This window comes from Lepisosteus oculatus, chromosome 17 (assembly GCF_040954835.1).
Source record: "Lepisosteus oculatus isolate fLepOcu1 chromosome 17, fLepOcu1.hap2, whole genome shotgun sequence".
Taxonomy (NCBI): domain Eukaryota; kingdom Metazoa; phylum Chordata; class Actinopteri; order Semionotiformes; family Lepisosteidae; genus Lepisosteus; species Lepisosteus oculatus.
In genome coordinates, this window is record NC_090712.1 from 15635481 (window position 1) to 15655835 (window position 20355).

Genomic DNA, 20355 nt, shown 5'->3' on the forward strand with positions numbered 1-20355 from the left:
GGGTAATTGTGTTTTAAGACTCATATCTCCAGTTAAGGACAATTGATTTTCTTGCAGCTTGCAGTAAGGAGGTGCAAAGACAGTAGAGTGAACTGCTTAATGATGTTTTTGGCAATGAACCAGGAAGTCATGTATTTGTTTACTGGCAGCTTAGGGCTTGTCTTTTGAATCGTACACTTAAATGTTTCTTCCCTTAAGATACAATCTGTGGTCATTTTCAATGGCAAGGAGATTCATGAAGTTTGAACCAAGGCAACGAGTTAACTTGGGTTCAGTGAGTGCAGAGATAATGTGTATTTACACAATTCCCTTTTCTTTGCAAAATTTTCTAGGATATGCTTCAAAACACATTTGCTGTACTTATCTCCAAGCAGTGCTTTAAAAAACAAGTAAGATGCATGAGAAAAACCTGATTCCTAATCAAGAAACCCGGATGTAAGAAGTTTCTGGTGAGGTGTTTCCACAAGACCTTTAAGAACTCATTTTGCCTTTAATTTGTTCCACTGCAAATCTCAAAGACAGTCTCGCTTGTCTGTTCCAAAGTCATAGATTCTGTGACTAGATAAGAATTCAATCAGTTGCAGTCTGCCTGCAGATAACTTTTCGCTGAGGAAACATTGTGTTTCTGCTCTTTCAAAAAAATACTTATCAGTATTATTAGCCGAAAATATGATGCATGATTGCAAAGATTCTTTCTGCTGTATTATCTGAGTGAATCATTTTTTTTTTTTTGCTTTCCAGCAAAGCACTGAAGGGCACAATTGGTGCTGACCAATAGGAAAGATATATTACACTTTAAAGGCCAAAGACATTGGAGCAGAAAGATTTGAAACAGTAGGCAGTACATACAGTATGCAGAACAGTTTACAGGCAGGTGTATGGTTTCATTTGTTCATTTCACGCCAAATAACTTTCTACCATATATTTTTATAAAATTGATAGCTACCTTCAGATGACCTACTTTTACCATATCTTTTCCCCCAGGAAGCAATAATAAGACTTGAAACTGCTTGAAAAGCTTTAAACCTACTACTACCCATTCCCCCACAAGAAAATAGTTACTGTTCACTGTGGTGCCTCATAGTCTTCAATGACACAAATTCATAGGAGCAACTGTGCAATATATTCTTCACCCATTTTTAATTTCTTTTCAGATAAATAGAACAGCAACTTCATACAACTAGGTTCTTCTATTTCATCAAATGGTATTGTACAGGAAATTCCCCCAAAGACTTGTGCTGGCTAACGCATGGAATTTTAAAAGGCAGTTACCTCTGTTAGTCATGTTATCTGTATATTATATACTAAATGCATCTGGAATTTTTTAAAACAAATACCAAATATGATTATGAAGTTCTAGTACCTAAGTTTTATTAATCTACCCTACATTGCTCATATTAAATATACAAATTTAGATTTAGAACATTTAGATACTCCACAGACTTGTAAGGTCTGTCATTTTTATTTCCTGAATGTTTCTGTACTGTTACTATAAAACTCAATATGATGCATAAATTCACTAGGCACATTGTAAACTGTGGTCTGTAAAAGCGTGCTTTCAGAGAAAGTCTTGCAGGTACATAATTGGATCTCTAGAAGTCAGAGCATTCTAGCACTTTCAAAAGGTAGCACCACCTTTTTGTCAACTAATTTTCAGTATAATAACAGCCCTCAGCTTTGTATTATTTTTTTGTTTCCTATGGTTTCTAACATATAATCATATTTCAGTGCAATGTAATTTCTCTTAAGGAATACATGAAACTTTAATTGTAAATTTTGTATTTTTTCTTGAAGGGGCTGACTCCTCTGCAAGTTAACAACAGACTGGGATATAATACATTCAATACATATACTCTTTACCTGCTGTATATGTGCTCAGATTTTTAAAATGTGCTTTAATTAATATGCAATACGCTGTGGACCATCTGCAAGTAGCAGGGCAAGTAAATCAATCTTCCAGTATCTGCAAGATGTCTACGTATTGTATTCATTGATGATTACAAGAAGGTATTGGCTCAGTAAATCCATCAATTTTGAATGCCACAAAAAAAAAAACAGGTCATTGAAAAGACCTGCATCAACCTCCTCAACATTTATCAACAAAGAGACAAATTCATCCATGAGGCTAAACGAGACAGCTCAGGTGGTGGTCATACTCTTCACAGCTCCCCTTTGATCGGGGGTCAGTTTGGATTTTCTCATGCGTCGCCCTGATTGTGATGTCACACGCCCACAGGCCAGTGACACTCAACACCAGTGAGGTGAATCAGTTGACATGAAACGCCTTTCAAGGTCCAGACAGTTGCATCACAGTATATTATCACAGTATATTGAACGATGCCAGCAGCTAAATACCTGTTCCGTTCAGCAGCTAGAGCAACTCATCAAGGGTACTATCACCATCCAGTTTAAAAATAAATCTCATTGTAAGAACGTACTGTAGCATTGTTTCAAATAGCAAAAGTACATATACTGTACCACAATATTTTTTATTTGTGCTGTGTTGTTGTTAACTTGAGAAAGGTGTCATGTTGTCAAAGAAAAAGAGATTCTTGTAATAGTTGGAAAAAGTAGAGCTTTTATGAAGGTTTTTGATAAGGTCTGTATTGGCTGCATGTACTGCATGTTGCTTGGAAAAGCCTCTGGCCAGTATTTACATTTAAAAAATCATTTCCTTTTGCTGTCCAATCACATTAACATGGCAGGAACTTCACCCTGTACTGATAAACCTCATTTCTCCTGGGGAGTCTGACAGAGTTCAATATAGCATCATTAACCAGTCACTGAAAACTGTAGCTTGTATACTGTATCTTTTTTTTAATCTACACTCTTCTACAACTGGTAAACATTTTAACTGATCACAAAATCAATAGTTCCAGGATCGTCTTGAGTGGTCTTTAGCAGTTAAGAAAGTAATGTAACTGAAGTTCAGTTCTTCAAAACAGCTGAACAACCTTTGTCTGAAAATGTACTGAAATAACCATTTTAATCATTTAAGCCTTGTATACAGCATGCAATCTTCACACCTTTATATCCTTGTCCAGGGAACCACCAAAAACTCCCAAGGCATGCTCACCATCCCATGAAATTTAAAACTCAGCTTCACGTGTGGAAAACTGCTGTTGAAAAAATAATGTACGCTTAATACCATTCATGATTTCCGAGTAGAGAGTAGTGAGTTTTTGTTTCTTGGGATAGATAAAAAGTACATTTTAAAATCACAAATGCCAAATATTCACTCCAAAGTTTAGTTACTAAATGGACATTTGGTTACCAGATTAAATCTTCTTGACTAAAATGTAGGAGGCTCCTTTCACTTAAGCAGGATCCATTCTCGCATTTTCTAACCACATTATCCGAGCAATGGGCCCAAGGCAGGGTACACCCTGGACAGGATGCCAGTTTGTTGCAGGGCAGATAAACACAAACGCACACATTCTCAGACCAGGGCCGGTTTTCCCAGAAGCCACTTAGCCTACTGGTATGTCTTTGGACTGTGGGAGGAAACCAGAGCACCATGGAGGAAACCCACATGAACACGGGCAGAACATTTAAAAACTCCACATACAGTAGATACAGTAGCAGCCTGGGAAATGAACAAAGCCCTTGCTGACCACTGCACTAGCAAACACATATCAAACTAAAATTTAATTGAAATACTTTGAAGTGGCTGTGCAGATAGGAGAGGAATTCAGGCAGAACATATATTCAGCTACTAGAAAGGTTGCAAATACATCATTTACAGCCATGAATAACAGGAAACTCAAACTTTGTCATTTTCGATTATTCCAATACAGAGACCTGATTTTTTATAATGTCCAGTGAAGAGCTTATGGAAAAAAATGAGAGATTTAACTTCCATTAAATCCATTGTAAAAATGACCAAGTGGCATCATAGAACAACACTTCATTATCCAACCTTAACATATGCAAAGCTTTCAAATCTCTCATACCTTTCTGACTTATTAGATTTTGGTTGGTCAGGTATCATCCATTTTCTCATGATAGGTCTGGGTTGAATTTTCTTCTCATATCCCTTTAACTGTTATCTTGGCAGCACAGAGGCTGCTCTGACTGACACATAACTTATCCCTTCACAGTCATTTCTTGTCAGATGTACCTGGGCTGTAATGAAATTTCTCTCGGACGTTTCAGTATTTCATGTGCTAAAAATTTCCTTTTCTAAATGGCGTAGTATAAATGTTGGAACAGTTCCATACATACTGTAGTTTCATACAATATTGAAAAACACAACACACAGTAGCTTATTCCTAGTTATATTTTAAATGGTGTAATTTACCTTACCTGCGTTGGTATTACCCAGTTTGACTTGCTTAGACCTGCTTTTAGTATTTAATATTCGTAGAATTGGAGGATTACAACTCTTTCATTTTTTTGTTTTGACGTTTTTAATTCTGTTTCAGGAGAAAATAAACTATTCAAGTAGGGCTACACGGCTTGTAACTATTCCCATCCACTCCATTTAAGTACTTTGACATACAGTAACCAGCTCCTTAATTGCCATTGATCTGACTAATTATTCATTAAATAATGAAGAAACTGGATGGAGCAGAATTGTGTGATTGAGTGGATTAGAGATGTTTTAGGTTTACTAGCTCTGCATCACAAATTTAAAGCAAACGAAATCTTCATACATGTATCTGGTTACAGACATGGAATTTAAATGAACTCAGTTAATAAAAAACAACAGTGGTGATGCTATAACATTATTCCCCCCATAGCAATGAGGAAAAAAGCAATATTCTCTGTGAGCAGATCAGTGCAACCAGTTTACAAATATTTTTTTCACTTTCCAATACTGTTTCTGCCAGTATGGCTTTAGCCTATTGGAGGAAATCCACACAAACACAGGAAGAACATACAAACTCCATACAGACAACAACCCAGGGCCAGACCTGAACCCAGGGCCACAGTGCTGCACCACTATTGAGTTGGAAAACTATAGATGGTCTTAATAGTTTGATATTATTGTCTCTCCTTCTTCACATTTTTACTCTTGCTGATCTTTGGGATTTCTTGGATTATTCCTCATACAGTATATACAGTAGTGGTCTTATGTATAACTGTACTTTCAAACTAAATCTAAGATGAAATAAGGAGTCAAATTTGATAAAAATCTCAATTTCAGGACTACAAAAAAAGCCAAAGTCTAACTCCTATAGTTCATGCAAAAAACACTAACTGTAAAACTTGGTTGGTAACATTCATTATTCAACTGCGACATACAATCGCTAGATGTGAAACTGTGTGCATGGTACATAAAATGGTAAGCAAATAGTCCCTCACTTGCATGTACTGTACAGTATGTGAGCAACACATCTGCAATGTTAGCAAGGTTTGCAATGATTGCTTAACACTTATTTGCTGAGTGCAATAGTTGTCCTGGCTGTATGTCATAAATGTCATATTTATGGTTTTGTGAGTGTTTTATTTTGACACAGCATTGCTCAGCAAAACTTCTGCTTACTCAGGTGAAATGCATAAACTTTGTTTCATCTACATCATTCATTTGTCAAAATCCAGTCATGTTTTATGGAGTTTATATAAGATAAGTTCCTGAGGAAGGCTAGATCCTAATCTCACACACTTCTGCTAACCTACATATATAGATCTCGCACCCAGGTCTTCACTTTGTGCATGTCTCGCTCTCTCACTCCACCATTGACAGCGTTGCAGCTTCTCTCTAGCTCACTCCTCACGATAGTCTGAGCTGCCTCATTCTCACAGTTGGGCTACCATGCTCTTTATATTTCAGTCCTTCATTGTGAAATGCAACAGACATTAGCAATCAGAAAATATTGTAACGCAACGGGGGCTCAGGCGGGTGCCCTTGCCGCATCTGGTCGGCCCCATCCCGACTGGAGGCTCGAACCCGGGACTTCCACGTCTCTCTGCAGCAACCTAGCCCCGTGAGCTAAAGAGAGATCTCTCCACAGCCCAGTAGCTGTGGTCCTGCTATCACAGGGAAGGGCGGTGACGTCACCCGCTCTGGTACGCCGGCTCTTACACACAGTGCTTGTCGGTCGTAAGCGTTACAATATAATGGGATAATGAGTAATTTCTTAAGAAAAAAACAGGCATCCATGTTATTGATTAAATACAGGAGTTTCCCATTAAAACTGGACACACTTGACTTCGGTCTTGAGAGCAGGGTAGACTTGTGCATTACATTTTTAAGAGACTCCCTCCTTCTTGCAGATAGTAATAGGGAAAACATTAACAATCGATTTAAATTGAAAGACAAGCAAAAAGGTTAAAACCCTGACACATCTTGTCATTTATTTGAATTCTTCACTATACTGAAAGTACTGAAGCAAAGTAATGGAATGTGTTAGAATGAGGATCCACCTTTCATAGTGTTTAGAGATGATGCAGGATGTCACAAAAAGCCCTTAATCACTGGAAGGAGTTCTGGAATCCAATACATAAAGGCGCGGAGACCAGGATTTGGGCAGTACATGCATGCTAAACAAGTCGAGCTTGTGGTGTGCCTGGCATCATCAGGACACTTTTGATGTTTTCTTTGCCACATTGCTAAAGAGACATTCACAGCTCATCAAAGAACTTCATTACTATTCAGTGCCTGACAAAGTATCATCAAGTGTCATTACCCATCTTTGTCTAGCAGTGGGATTCTGCTGAATGGCTCTGTAGACGTTCACAAGCTCTGTCATTGAAAATCAATAGAATGTTACAGCTGCTTATCACACAGTAATATTGGCTGCCAAGCTAAGAGCTGCCTTTCACTCTGCACAGCTGTCAATTTGTTTATTTTGGAGCCATCTGAGTTCATGCCTTGTTCTCATATACTTTATCTTGCTCCGGGTTTGGAGATGTTGTCGACTTTAGTTATTTTTGTTGTTTGCAGAGTTGGAAGGAAACTCTCCATCCGTTTACAGTAAGTATAGGACAAGCACACAGAAATAGGTTGTGTCTGTTATTATATTAATTTACTTCACATTTATTCTTGAAATAAAAACGTAGAATACAATTTTGTGATGGGAAAACTATTTCATTTTATCCTTAACATGAACTTGTTTCATTGAGGGAAAGAAAGACTAGAAAGGGTAAATTCAAATTATCTAGGGCTGATGAAAGATTGCAAGAACTGTCTGTGATAATTCTCAAGGATTCTACAGTAGTTCACAAAGTATAGTGCAATGTCTCATAACAAAAAACTGAATAGAATTTGCTAAACTGTAGGTCCTATATAAACAAAGAACTGGAGCATACAGGCTCAATATGATTATTCATATTAGTTTCAGAATGTGTGGGAAACAGACACCCTTTTCCTGTTCAGAAAGAAAAGAAGCTGGTGTGAATTTTCTCTAAAACTGTTATACTTTATATAGGAACTTATAATCATTTTGCAGATGGTAACATTACCATTATGCAGATGGGTAATGTCTGCTTAAAAGAAAAAAAAAACAGTTATAAGGCCATGATAATCACAGAAAGCAATTCAATATATACTGTATATGTGTACTTTTCTATCTTAATTTGAAGTATTTCATTCTGCATTACCACATTAGAATTGCTTTAGAAGCTTTAATGTTTTTAGAAAAAAGACAGAAATTTCTTTGCCCTTACATCCAGCTGAGTTTAAGCATGATGGTAATTAACCAGAAAATAAATACATCTGGAGAAAAGTAATGTCAATGGAAATCAAAGAGCTAATCAAATTTTAATCCCAAATGTAAGTGATGTGATCCTCATCCTATGCTCATACACACACACAAAGTACCTTTGTAGCCCTACATTTACTGATTCTATTTTATTTTCTATGTCAAACTCCTGTAAATGTTCTAGTATATACAGAAGATAAAAAAAAACACAACCTATCAAAAAATATTTTACGGTTATCTTCAAAAGCACTAATGTGACTGAGTTCCTGTTTTCTAGGATGGTGTTCCATAGATTTAGGGTTTAAGAACAGTAAGCTATGTCATTGATAGACAGTGGACAAACGAACAAATGGCAAACAATCATTTTTTTCTTGTAGTTATCTTTTTTTTCGGTTAATGTCACAGTTTCCATGAAAGTTTCCTTTTAAACCATCACTGTACTGGTGTCTTAGAAAAGTGTTGATTTGTTTCATAATACAGTTTTAGCATTTGTGCTCCTGCTCCAAAGAGAATGATTTAAACTGGAAATGGAAACAAAATAAAAATTACTCTCAATTAAATGTTCTGTAAAATCTCTTGACATTTATTTTTTAACAATTTGTGGACGCGTAGGAAAATGGAGTAAAATGTATTTATTTTTCTTTCTTTGAAGTCTGAGAAAATTATTTTTAATGTCATTTTTGAAGATGTTCAAAAGAGGAAAAAATTGTTGTGTAAAATGATTTGAAAGGGTTGTCGGTTTTCCTAATGCTGCACTTAAAATTTAAATCATGATTTTTTTCTCCCTTTATTCAAATGGAGAAGTAAATTCTTACTCATCGTTCTGATTCTCTGAGTAGTAGGGATGCTGACGCAAAATGCCTGCTGCTTCAGTATGGATTCTTTGAGATCCTTACTATACATAAAACACTTTGGGCATCCTTTGGGATGAAAAACATAATTCTGGACAAATGCAAGGAGTTTCATCCATCCATTTTCTAACTGCATCATCCAATTCAAGGTCACAGTAGAACCAGATCCTATCGTGGAAAGCAACAGGCTCAAGGCAGGGTACAGTTTATCCTTGCCTGATGCCAGTCTGTCGCAGGGTATACACACACTCACACCAAGGTGAGTTTTCCCAGAAGCTAATTAACCTATGGATGGAAACCATAGCACCCAGAGGAGTCCCAAACAAACACAGGGAGAATATACAAACCCCATGCAGATAGCACCCCAGGTCCAGAACTGACCCCTGGTCACCAGTGCTAACTATTATTATTATTATTATTATTATTATTGTTATTTTATTATTATTGTTATTTTATTATTATTGTTATTTTATTATTATTTTATTATTATTATTTTATTATTATTATTATTATTATAAAAAGAAGCTATGAAATCCTTAAATGTGATTTTACAGGTTTACTGATACAATACTTCTGAGTAATCTGCTTTGATCCGATATCAAAGGGTTTGACAGATAAGATTGTTGCTCCTTCTTAAATTGGAGCCTGTTCCATGTGGTACCAATCAGAAACTTGTTTAAAGATTATAGCTGTTGTGCCATTGTAATGCAGAATATTGACAAACACCATTTAACGAAACACACTGGAATGTTAGAAAATGTGCTGTGGAAGCAAGATTATCCCAAATCAGAGGCATCTTCTATTGGCAAAGTAAAAGTGCAAGAAGAAAGAAAAGTAAAAAAGGCAGGGGGAAATCGATGGCGCCCTTTGTGTTATTTGACATTTGAGGGACCTGTTATCAGTGATAGTGGGATTGCTATCTAAATTTATCTCCCTAGCTGCCAGCCCCTGAGCAGATAGGCAGAATGAGCACGCTGATATTACAGCAGATAGAGATCGGGACATAATTTGCCAGTGCTGGGTTGTCGGGGCCTTGATGACTTCTGTCAATACCAACCTGACATTTTGTTAGGCTGGGATGGTTTTTTTCTGCCATTGCGTTCCAAAGCACCACACTTAAACTTTGTCTCATTAAATCCCTTAAAAGAAAGAGTGAGATGAGAAGAAATCATTAGATTTCTTTTTCTGCCTTAACTTTCTTTTTCTTTCTTAGTGCAATGCTTTGGATATTGCCATGTCTATCACTGAGGCAGAAATTGCCTTGGATTCTCCTGTTTCCTGCGAAACATTGATAAGGCTAATCATGCGCTGGCGGCAAGTCTGTGTCGTGGCTGTTTTGGGAAAAATCTCTTCTACGTTGCTACAGGGTGTTGAGCCATGAAAGTGTTCATTTTGTGTGCAAGCACATCCTGTTCTCTTGAAAGGGTCAGAAGATTCTGTGATACCAATGGGACTGGGTAATCAGAATCTCTCAAAATGAAGATTAAACTGCATTTTGTAAATTGGAACTGGGATAGAAAAATTGAAAATAAAATATACAAGTCCACCTGAAATAAACAACAATAAGAGAGAAAATGCCAGAATATCCAATTCACTTATATCGGACTTGATCTGTAAATTGCTTTTGTCACGTCCTTGAGAAGCTCTGCATTGCAAAGCTTTTCAACAATCATCATAACCCATATAACCACTGCTTAAAGTCTTTCTTTTTTGCTTTTATTTTATTTTCCAGCAGTCAGGCACATTAGGAAGCCGATTCCTCCCAAGAGCAGGTATCAATCATTTGAGATGAAATATTTATTATCCTTTTTCTTCCCCCTGAATTTGCATCAGAGCCGATGCTGGCCAGATCATGTTCTCCTCTAACTGAGCCTCACAGAAGTATCAGGGCCTGTTTTCCACATCAATGAACATTTTCTCCAGCGTTTCACCCTCCTTCCTTAATGCTGTAACATAATTCATTAGGGAAGCCTAATGAGCTAATAATTGGTCTGGTAGGGGGTAAAAGAGCCCAGCAATGGCAGGCAGCTTGAAAGTTGAGCCGACTGGGATCTTCTAAAGAGTCCTGTGAGAGTATTTTGTCAACACACTGAGATCACCTTAACAAGGACTGGAACTTCCCTATGACCTTCATGTCAAAATATTCCGTTTGCTTTCCTGCTGAGAATCACAGTTTGCGGGAACTGCAGACATTTCTGTGACTCTAAAGTCGTGCAGCCAGATGTGCACTAGCCTCTGACTTTGAAAGGTACCTACTGTACTTTAAGGCACATTATTTACCTATTCAATCTTATTAAAAAGGCTGCTATTGTAAAACTCCATGGTGATGCTGTCAGTTGTGACTTAGTTATGCATTGTGACATATCGTCAAGATACACGTCTTGTAATACTGTGATTTATCCATTCATCCATTTTCTAATGGCTTCTTCCAATTCAGGGTTGCAGGGAAACTGGATCGTATCCTGGCATGCAATAGGCACAAGGCAAGATACAAACTGGACAGGACGCCAGTCCATCACAGGGCACGCTCAAACACAAACTCAGACACACCTAGAGCCAAATCTAGAGCCAATCAAATTTCCCCAGAAGCCAAATAACCTACCTTTGGAGAGAGCACCCAGAGGAAACCCAGGCAAACATGGGAAGCACATAAAAACTCCACACAGATAGCACACTGTAATTTATACCCATAATAATTACTTGCATTAATTTATCCCAAATGATGCCAGGATGCTCTACAAATAGACCCACTTCATTCACTGCTGAAGTGCAGTACTTGTCTAAGTCATTAGAAACTCCTGCAGCTCCACTGCACAGCAGATCAGGTGGAAAAGTGAGACATTGTTTCACAAATTGAATCAAGGGAAAACCATAGGGTGCATACATTGTTCAAAATAGAAAAGTACAGTATATGGAAAAAGAATGCCATTTCCTACTTTTTAGAAGCAAGAATTTCAATTCATCTTATGTATGTACTGTATGAGTCAGTTATGCTGTACAGTATGTACTCTTCATAGTAGCAGGTAAAATGGCCACTCATCTGTGATTGGCTGTAAAAATCTAGTATCTACAGCACACCTCTGACTAACAGCTGTGAAATACAAAGCTCATGATTTCTGTAATGTACAAAATTTATAAACGTTCTGCCTTCTTCTCTTGCTGCTGGAATTGAGACAAGCAAAAACAAGCCTAGAATCATGGAGACCTAGACAGTAATGTTTAAAGTCTTAGGGGTGGCTCCCATGATCTGTCATGTTTTTTTTGCTGAATCCAATGTGTGCTATCTTTTCCTTTTCAAAACAATTGTCATCAATGCTTAAATTTTCCTTGCCTACCCTCACAATGTGGAATCTCAAAATGTTCAGCAGCTTTGGATTCACCTCTACAACTCTTGTACAAGAAAGTGAGGGGAAAACAACTCCAGTGGACTATTCAAACCTAAGTAATTTAGTCGTGCAAAATAGTGTATTTTGTTTTTTCTGACATTAGTTACTTTATGTAGTCAGAAGGCTTACATATTTTACTAAAAGTTTTATGCATAATATATTCTCTTCCATGAGGATACACTGTAGCAAAGCATGTTTTCTTGTGCATTTTCTTTGTCCTCTATATAATGCTATTGGTAAGAAAATCAATTCCAGTCTTAAACTGGTCTCAGGCAATGTTCAGTCATTGTAAAACGTGTTTAGAGGATATGAACACCACTCAGTTGTAGGCTTTAGTAATTAGCTCCCACTAATCTAATTGCTCTTCCCTTTGGCTCCTTTTAGATTTAATCCTATTAAAAGTACCCTCATTATAAACCAGATGAATCCAATGCCTCTCTTAGGCGTGAAAAAATGTAGATCAAGTGCTTTTAGAAGTAGGTTCTCATTGATGCTGAAGTAGAACTGAATTCTACAGATTGAAATATAAAGCCTTTGTAGATAAAGGAGTACATTAGATTTTCACAAAAAGTTTCGTCACATAAGGAAAAAACATTTTTAAAGAATCTTATAAATAGATAAAACATACATTAATGGTAAGTGTGGGAGTCAAGGAGGAGACACCTTAGAACTCTCTAAGAAACAATTAGGAACAAACCTCCCCTTCCTGGGCAACAAATCTTACAGCGTAGGAGAACCTTGACCACACAAACACAATACTTGGAGCTGACGAATTCTAGGGTGAGTCTCACTCACTGTCCCAACAATGGATGGTTTGTTTGTTGGGAAGTATGTGTAAATCAACTGAATAAGAAGAACATTAAAGATCTCCCACCCACCCCCACCCCTCAAAATTGCTTAAGCTGGAAGTTTATCCTCTTTCTTCCCTCCCTATCTGCACCCTGTTTAAAGTAGCAGACTCCAGTCCTGAACTGACAAAAAAATATCATGTGCTTCTGGGAGAACAGTGAGATCTGGCAGTCTCAGACAACAACAGGAGCCAAGATCTTCATTTTTACATTCCAACAGTATAAGCAAGGGTTCTAATAATTCCCAGCAGCCCTACAGGCACCGGTCGATCTCCAGTCCTACTTTGTGTACAATAGTGGCCTATTGAAAATATTGATTAAAATGAAGCTAGAATGTAATGGGATCAATCTGTAGTACTGTACATGTACCTGCAGAACAGATTAAGGCAGCCGTGTGTAAAGTTGCAGGACCTTCCATTTCACTGAGAGCCTAGAGCCCTGACTGACTGTAACTCCAGGTTTATCCCCTGGGCCCTGGTGGAGCTCTGCCACTACTTGGGGGAACATAGCCACAGCCGACTATTCAAATGAACCAGGCTCAAACATGTGACTAGCCATGTGACCCAGGCTCAAACATGTGACAATCAAGAGCAAGAGCCACTACCAGGGAGCCCCCAGATGATCAGGTTTTTAAAATATTTTTTTTAAATGAGGTGAAATGTCCAATAGACATGTTTATTTACTCACTGGCTCAAAATTGTAAGTGTCAGTTACCTCAATTTAATCAATTTCTGTTCTCATAATTTCTCATAAATGCCCCAGCTTCAGTTTTTTGCCCAGGAATTATTTACAAATATGCTCTATCAAGAAGAGCAGATTTCATTATTAGAGTTAAGAAAACACAGGAAATATAAAACTGCTAATTTTGAGTTAGGGGTCATATTGCTATTTTGGTACATAATGAGATAATCATTTATTCAAATGAATGTTTTGCTGCTTAAATACTGTATTATTCTAAGTTTCTGAACTAAAACAATATATTTGTAATATATTTGATGCAAATGTCCTTTGCAACTTATTACTGTACTTTTGCCACTTTTGCAATGTAGCAGCATGTTCCCAGCTATTTTGTTTATTTGGTTGGTGTCCTCACTATTTGAGAAGCCAAGCATTTAATCTAAAACAGAGATACTAATGGGCTTCTATGATCAGTAAAAAGATACCAACATGTAGGATGTGAGGTACAGTATGTACAGGTCAGTGTGCGGGTGTTAATAAGAATTGGTATGCGGAATAATTGGTTTACTCCAAATTGTGGGACTGAAAAGCGGAGATTCATTTGCTAATTCCAGCTACTGCTACTTCTTATGTTGTTTGTTTTTTGTTATTTTTTCTTTGTAGTGGGAAACTGCTGGAATAGTAGCGAATGCAGATAACTAAAATGATGTGATGCAGAGTCTGTTGTCCTTTTTTAAAGGTTAATAATTGCCATTCATGCTCTTCTCTGACCTTTCAAATCATTCCATTAATCCCAATCTTTCAAGTGTACAGTAGATTATTGATTGTGGTATTATTCTTATCTGATTTATATGGTTTGTTCCATCCTTAAGATTCCAACTTAAGAAATAATTTAGCTTCTATTAGTGCCTGCTAAATCAGTGTATTTATATAAATGTTATTTTCAGTCATTTGTTTAAATTCTAATAATGCTTTATTGAACCAACAAATATAAAGGGATAATTTGATTAATACTTTGGCTTTAACTGACCTGACTGAGGAAATGACACTGTTGGAAATCAATGGAGTCACATTCCCCAAAAGAATCCCCAAAAAACAGATTTCAAATACTCAGTGGTCCATTTGGCTGCAGTTTCATTGGACCCAAGCAGAGCATGCATGTACTGTACACTAGCATGGAAAGAATGAGAAGTACGTGTGATGTAGACTTCAGCTTGTTTGATCAAGTAATTCAGTCATGCAGCTAATGAGAGTGTATGTTTCTGGTTTAAAATGTAGCATCACTAGCAGAAGCAGACTTGAAGACATTGTAGCAACCCAGAAGAGTAACTTGATGTTGAACCAGGAAGGGAGCCACCACTTAGCACCTATAAGCACTAGCAGGACCGGCTAACATGAGATTGTAACTCTCTGATGGGCAATGAAAAACTTTGAGATGATACAGATGAGTAACTTGACACAGAAACAGGAAGAGAGCTTCCACTTGCTGAAGTTTGTGAGACTGCATTAATGAAAACGTATTCCTAGCTAACCCCCAAAATAAGAAATATCAGCTATGTATGCAGCCTGCACATTTTGAGAGGAGGAAGAATCGAGGGCCTATACTGCACCAGTTGGACAGCAAACAAGGGAAGTGGTAAATGGAGGTGGGAATTTTTGCAGTAACAGTATAGGCCTAAGTGCTAAAGATGGTGAAAGCTATGAATGGAGAGGCCCAGATCTTGTGCAAATCTGGGAGATGAGTGGAGTGGGCAGGATTAGGAAGAGAGAAGAGGCAACTGGTGTAGTTATTTGGAGTTTCTGGAAAGTTTGACAAAATCAGGAGAACTAAAGGAAAATGTAGATGACAAGATAATAGCAGAGCCTCTTGTTTTCAGTGGAAGGTTGATGCTGAAGAGTCAAGAAAGTGACTTCAGTCCTGGCTTTTAAGAGAAAAAAACAATGAAGGTAATGTCCCAGCAATGCATAACACATCCATCTGCAACACAAAGTAACACAGAGTGCTAGAAAAGATGCGTGCTGCACTGTTTTCAGACGATGAGCTCTTATGTGTAGGGAAGCAGAAGTGTCAGATTAGAATTTGACCTTCATCTTCTGTTAAATAAAACTATAAAGAATCAAATTAAGGAAATTGCAGTGAAATCATTCAGAATAATTTGTACAGAAATAAAATGTAAGTTTAATTAAGATTTTTGATATGAACAGATTTTTTATGTAGTATTGGAAACATATGGGACTGTGAAAGGTCATGAAGTACTGAAACACTTTTGTGAATTTAAGTGGAAGTGATCGAGGCACAGATTAAACACCTCTGTAACCCTCACCAGCAAAAATGAACTGAAAATGGATGGAAGGATGATTACACAATGATGCACTCATTTTAGTTAGTCAGAGAGAACTTTGAATGAAAAAATACCATTAAATATTTACCTCCCAAACTCTGTTTGTTAGAGTGACTCCATATGTTTGAGTGTTTCACCCAGCTGTTTTGATATCTATGCCACAGTAAAAGACATTTCTTCCATTTCAGTAGTTTGTCAAATTCTTACAACAACAAAACAATGAATATAAAGGGATATCTTATTTAACACTTTGGCGTTAACTAGTCTGGCTGAGTAAATGGCAGTCTTGGATGAAGACTATGAAGACTAATGGCTATCAGAAGCCCCTTACATATGAGGAACGAACCAGGGAGGCAGCTGCAATGTTTAAGATGGACTGGAAAGATGGGTGTTGAAAAAAAATCTATTTGAAAGTTGTGGTCAGCCAGTGAGTATTATACATGGGAGAGCGGAAATATGAGATTTCAATTTGTACTCCACCCAAGATTTTGTTAACATGTGTGGTATCAGGAAAAATCGTCATATTTAATACACTATGGGAAGAATGCTCTCTTACACTGAGTGTTGTCCTAATCCCCTTGTGTGTGTTCTAAAGCTAAATATAAAAATATTACAAAAGAATAAGGAGATGGATATAATGTTGCAAAATAAATGCGAATAAAGTCAGTGATTTGTTTATATGATTTACATGCGTGTTAACACCGCTTTGAAGAAAGAATGAGATGGGTCTGTACTACAGATTGCTCCATTTTACAGTAGTTTATCATTTTGACACATCTCACTGTGCAGTGGCTGAAAGGCTGAATTTACTATTTCAAGTGCTAGACAAGAAAAAATATTGGATTAAAAACGCAACATTAGTGTTAAAGTCTGACACTCAGTCTGTTAACTTGTTTGCCTTTTTGTTCCTGCTGTAACATTTTTATGTGTATGAATCATAAATATATTGCACACATTTCTGGCCTTTAGGGATCCCAAGAATCTTTGCATTTTTGTCTTCTTGAGGGAGACATTGAAAAGCAGCTGTTAGTGGTGATTATTCAAAGTGGAACACTTTTGAAATCTTTGGAATTATTTCTCTGGGAAGAAATGAAAAAAGAGAGGGAAAATCCATTCCATAGACTTAGATATTTCTTGGAAAAGATTAACAAAAGAGTGGAGTGTATTGTAATGAACAATGCAGTAGCAATACTAAGGACAGATGACGCAAATTGCCATTATTTATCTTGATAACAGACATAAGGGTTGAATTAAAGACCAAACTATACAATTCATAGTTAATACCATTATTACTTTAAATCAATGGTATTGAGAGACAGGAGGATCATTCAAACTATATTCTCTAAACTTCATTGATTGAAATAAATTTAAATAGTGATTGTATTACATGTTATAAGGTGCTTAATTTTAAATAATAACCAGTTAAGAGCTTTTATAAAAATGGAAACACACACTCAAGCAGTTAAGACCTTTAATATACTAATGAGGAGACCATCTGAGCCTCAGCCGTGAGACGAAGGGAGTAGTTCATCATTTATTCTGACAAATGTGAGATAAGGTGACAACAGATTAAAATCTGTTAGGGTTTTTTTCCCTTTCTGAAACCAATGATGTTTAAAGGCTCTGCAGATGAAGGGGGTAGACTGATGAATGCACCTCTTCATTTTGAGCTGCCAAAATATTAGGTAGCCAGTAGCTACCTAATATACTTATATGTTAGAACTAAACTAATCAGACATGGCGACTCATGACTCAGCTGACCTTTGCAGACCTCCAGACCACATCACAATGACTCTCAGTCCTTTAACAGAGATATGTTTATTGGGCACTCTTATACAGAGATCAGGGTGGTTTCCAAGGCCCTTAGGCCACCAGTTAGACTGGTTTATCTGACAGGGGCCACTCTTGAGCCTTAAAATCAGATTATTGGTTGGATTGTTCTTTCGACACTTGGCAACAGACAGAAGAGGGATTATTTCTGCCGCCCCGTCCTTTTTTTATGCACGGAGATGTCTGGTTAAAAATAATTTGAGTTTAAAGTTACAGTATGTACTGTATGTCTAGTCTAAACAACTCCTGCTGATTTGTCACATTCAGAAAATTCATTTCAGTATCATATGCCTATTTTAGTCTTTCAGAAAATGTGGGGGTTAGTGTTGATAATGGTAAGGCTCAGTACTTTGGATGACTTTCCATGGTTATCCCAGGACATTTCTCAAAAAGAGTAGGGTGTTACCCTAGTGTCCAGGCCAAATAACCCACTGGCCTTTACCAGTCATGTCTCCTAATAATTCTGTGAATTGGCTTCATCAGTCGGCTCTCCTCCCCACTGAGAGCTGGTGTGTGATGAGTATACTGGTGCAATTAGGCTGCAATTGCATTGTCCAGGTGGGGGCTGCACATTGGTGGTGATGGAAGGGAGTCCTCATTGCCAGTAAAGTGCTTTGAGTTGGGTGTCCAGAAGTGTAAGGATTATTTATTATTAATTATATATACATTTAAAGATCACCAGACTCCGGCTCACTTATTTTGGTCACGTGATGTGATCAGATTCACTGGAGAAAGCAATGATGCTTGGAATGGTCAGTGGGACAAGAAGACGAGGCCGCCAAAAAACACGGTGGCTCGACGCCATCAAAACAGACACTGGCTTAGGCATAGAACAGCTGGAAGAGAAAGTCCAAGACCGGAAAGCGTGGAGAGAGATGGCCTATAAAATCACCGAGAGTCGGATCCGACTGACCGGATAACATCATTATCATATATATATACATTTAGATCAATTAATACACATTAAATAATAATTGATTATATCAACTAATGGGTTAGAACTCAATCTAGAGTGAATATCGTTATTCTAATATTGAGGGAGACTAAAATGTCAGTGGATCAGAAATATAGGAAGATGGGCTGGTTATGGCTTGATAAAGGGGGTACTATTCAGCTTCCCAGAAGGAAAAACATTGACCAAGATCACCTGTAAACAGGAAAGATTTGTTTTGAGGACCGAACTGCAAAAAAAGTCAAAGACGAATTTATGGAAGAATCCTAGGGAGGTCTCCTTTCAGCAGTGATAAAGGTTGGAGAAGATGAGGATTATATATACGACATACTCCTTTATATGTCTTCTACCTCCACATACCAGAGCCACAGTGGCCCACTGTGAGCACAGCCTGAGCTCATTCTGGTATACAGTATGTAGTGTTAAGAGGAATAGAGAGCACATGAATCCCCCCCTGGATAGGACACTGGTCCATCACAGCAGCTAAACCTAAGCAGTACTGGTCTCCACTTATACAGCTGGGTGGACTGGTACAATTTCAGTAAAGTACTGTACCTTACTTTAGAGTAGCAGTGTCTTTAGCACAGACTTTAGCACACAACCTGACAGCTATTTGTCCAAAATCTCACCCACTATGCTCTGCTGCCCTTCCAAGTCTATAATTAATCTTGTATATCAAAACATACGTTGTGCTTATAAAATTAGTTGATCACAGTGGCTAGCAGTGACCACTGACGAGGCAGGGAATTGCTCCATTCCTACCCTTTAAACAGCTGTTAAACCACAGGCAACACTTAAAAGGATGTCAGGCTTATTAATAACACATTAATTTGCAAAGAAAGACTCACCACAGTACCCTTCACTTCACCACTTAAGTTGATTTCAGTAATAGCCTAATCACTGATACTGTGAAATGTGTTTCTGAAATCCTGAAATATGGACTTCCCCTATGGGTGTTAAATAGGCTAAAAGCTTACAAAGGCTGGAGTATATTTATCTGATGCGAAGAGATAAGTATAAAACAAATGGCTTATAATAAAAAGGATTTAAACTGAAGTCATGAAGTCAACAGATGGTCAGGTATGGTTAGAAAATACAACAGACTTGCCACCATGCACTCACAACCTTGGGGAGGGTGGGAGTCAGCAATCAGGGGCTCCTACAAGGAAGTGGATAGAAACAAAACAACACTGTAGGTGGGCTGGGGTTGTAGGTATGGTAGGTTGGACGTTTGACCAAAAATGGAGAGACAAGAAAGGAGGGAAGAGAATAAAGCAGGAGAAAGTAGGAAGAGAGGAAAGAACTGCCTCAGGAGCAGCTGCTGGGACATTCTGGAGGTTTGATGACATCAGGAGAAAACAGAACGCAGATGGTATGGAAGGCACAGAGCTGAGTGAAACATTGAGGCCAAAGAGAGGACAGGGACCCCAGTTCTGGATGAAAGCGATGAAGGTGAAGTATTGGGAACCCCAAAAGCAAGACACATCTGTATGTGATGGAGTGAGAATGTTCATATGAGAGATGTACTCTACAGGAAGTCCCGGATGCAAGACTTCTATGCACAGAGGGGGCAGAAGTGCGATATTAGGTTCTAACCTTCCTCTCAAATTTTTATGATAATATTGTAATAATTCCATTAAGGCTGTGGAGAAAGGATGAAATGGTCCATTTTAACCTTAAGTGCATCAATGTAATACCTCCATGTGAAGGGATGTTTGTAACTTAACAAGACACAGAAAACCGTCAGGATTTCAATCCTAGGAGACCAGAGGTAGGAAAGTCAGAAATATAGTGTGAAAATTGTGTACTGTGAATTTTGCCA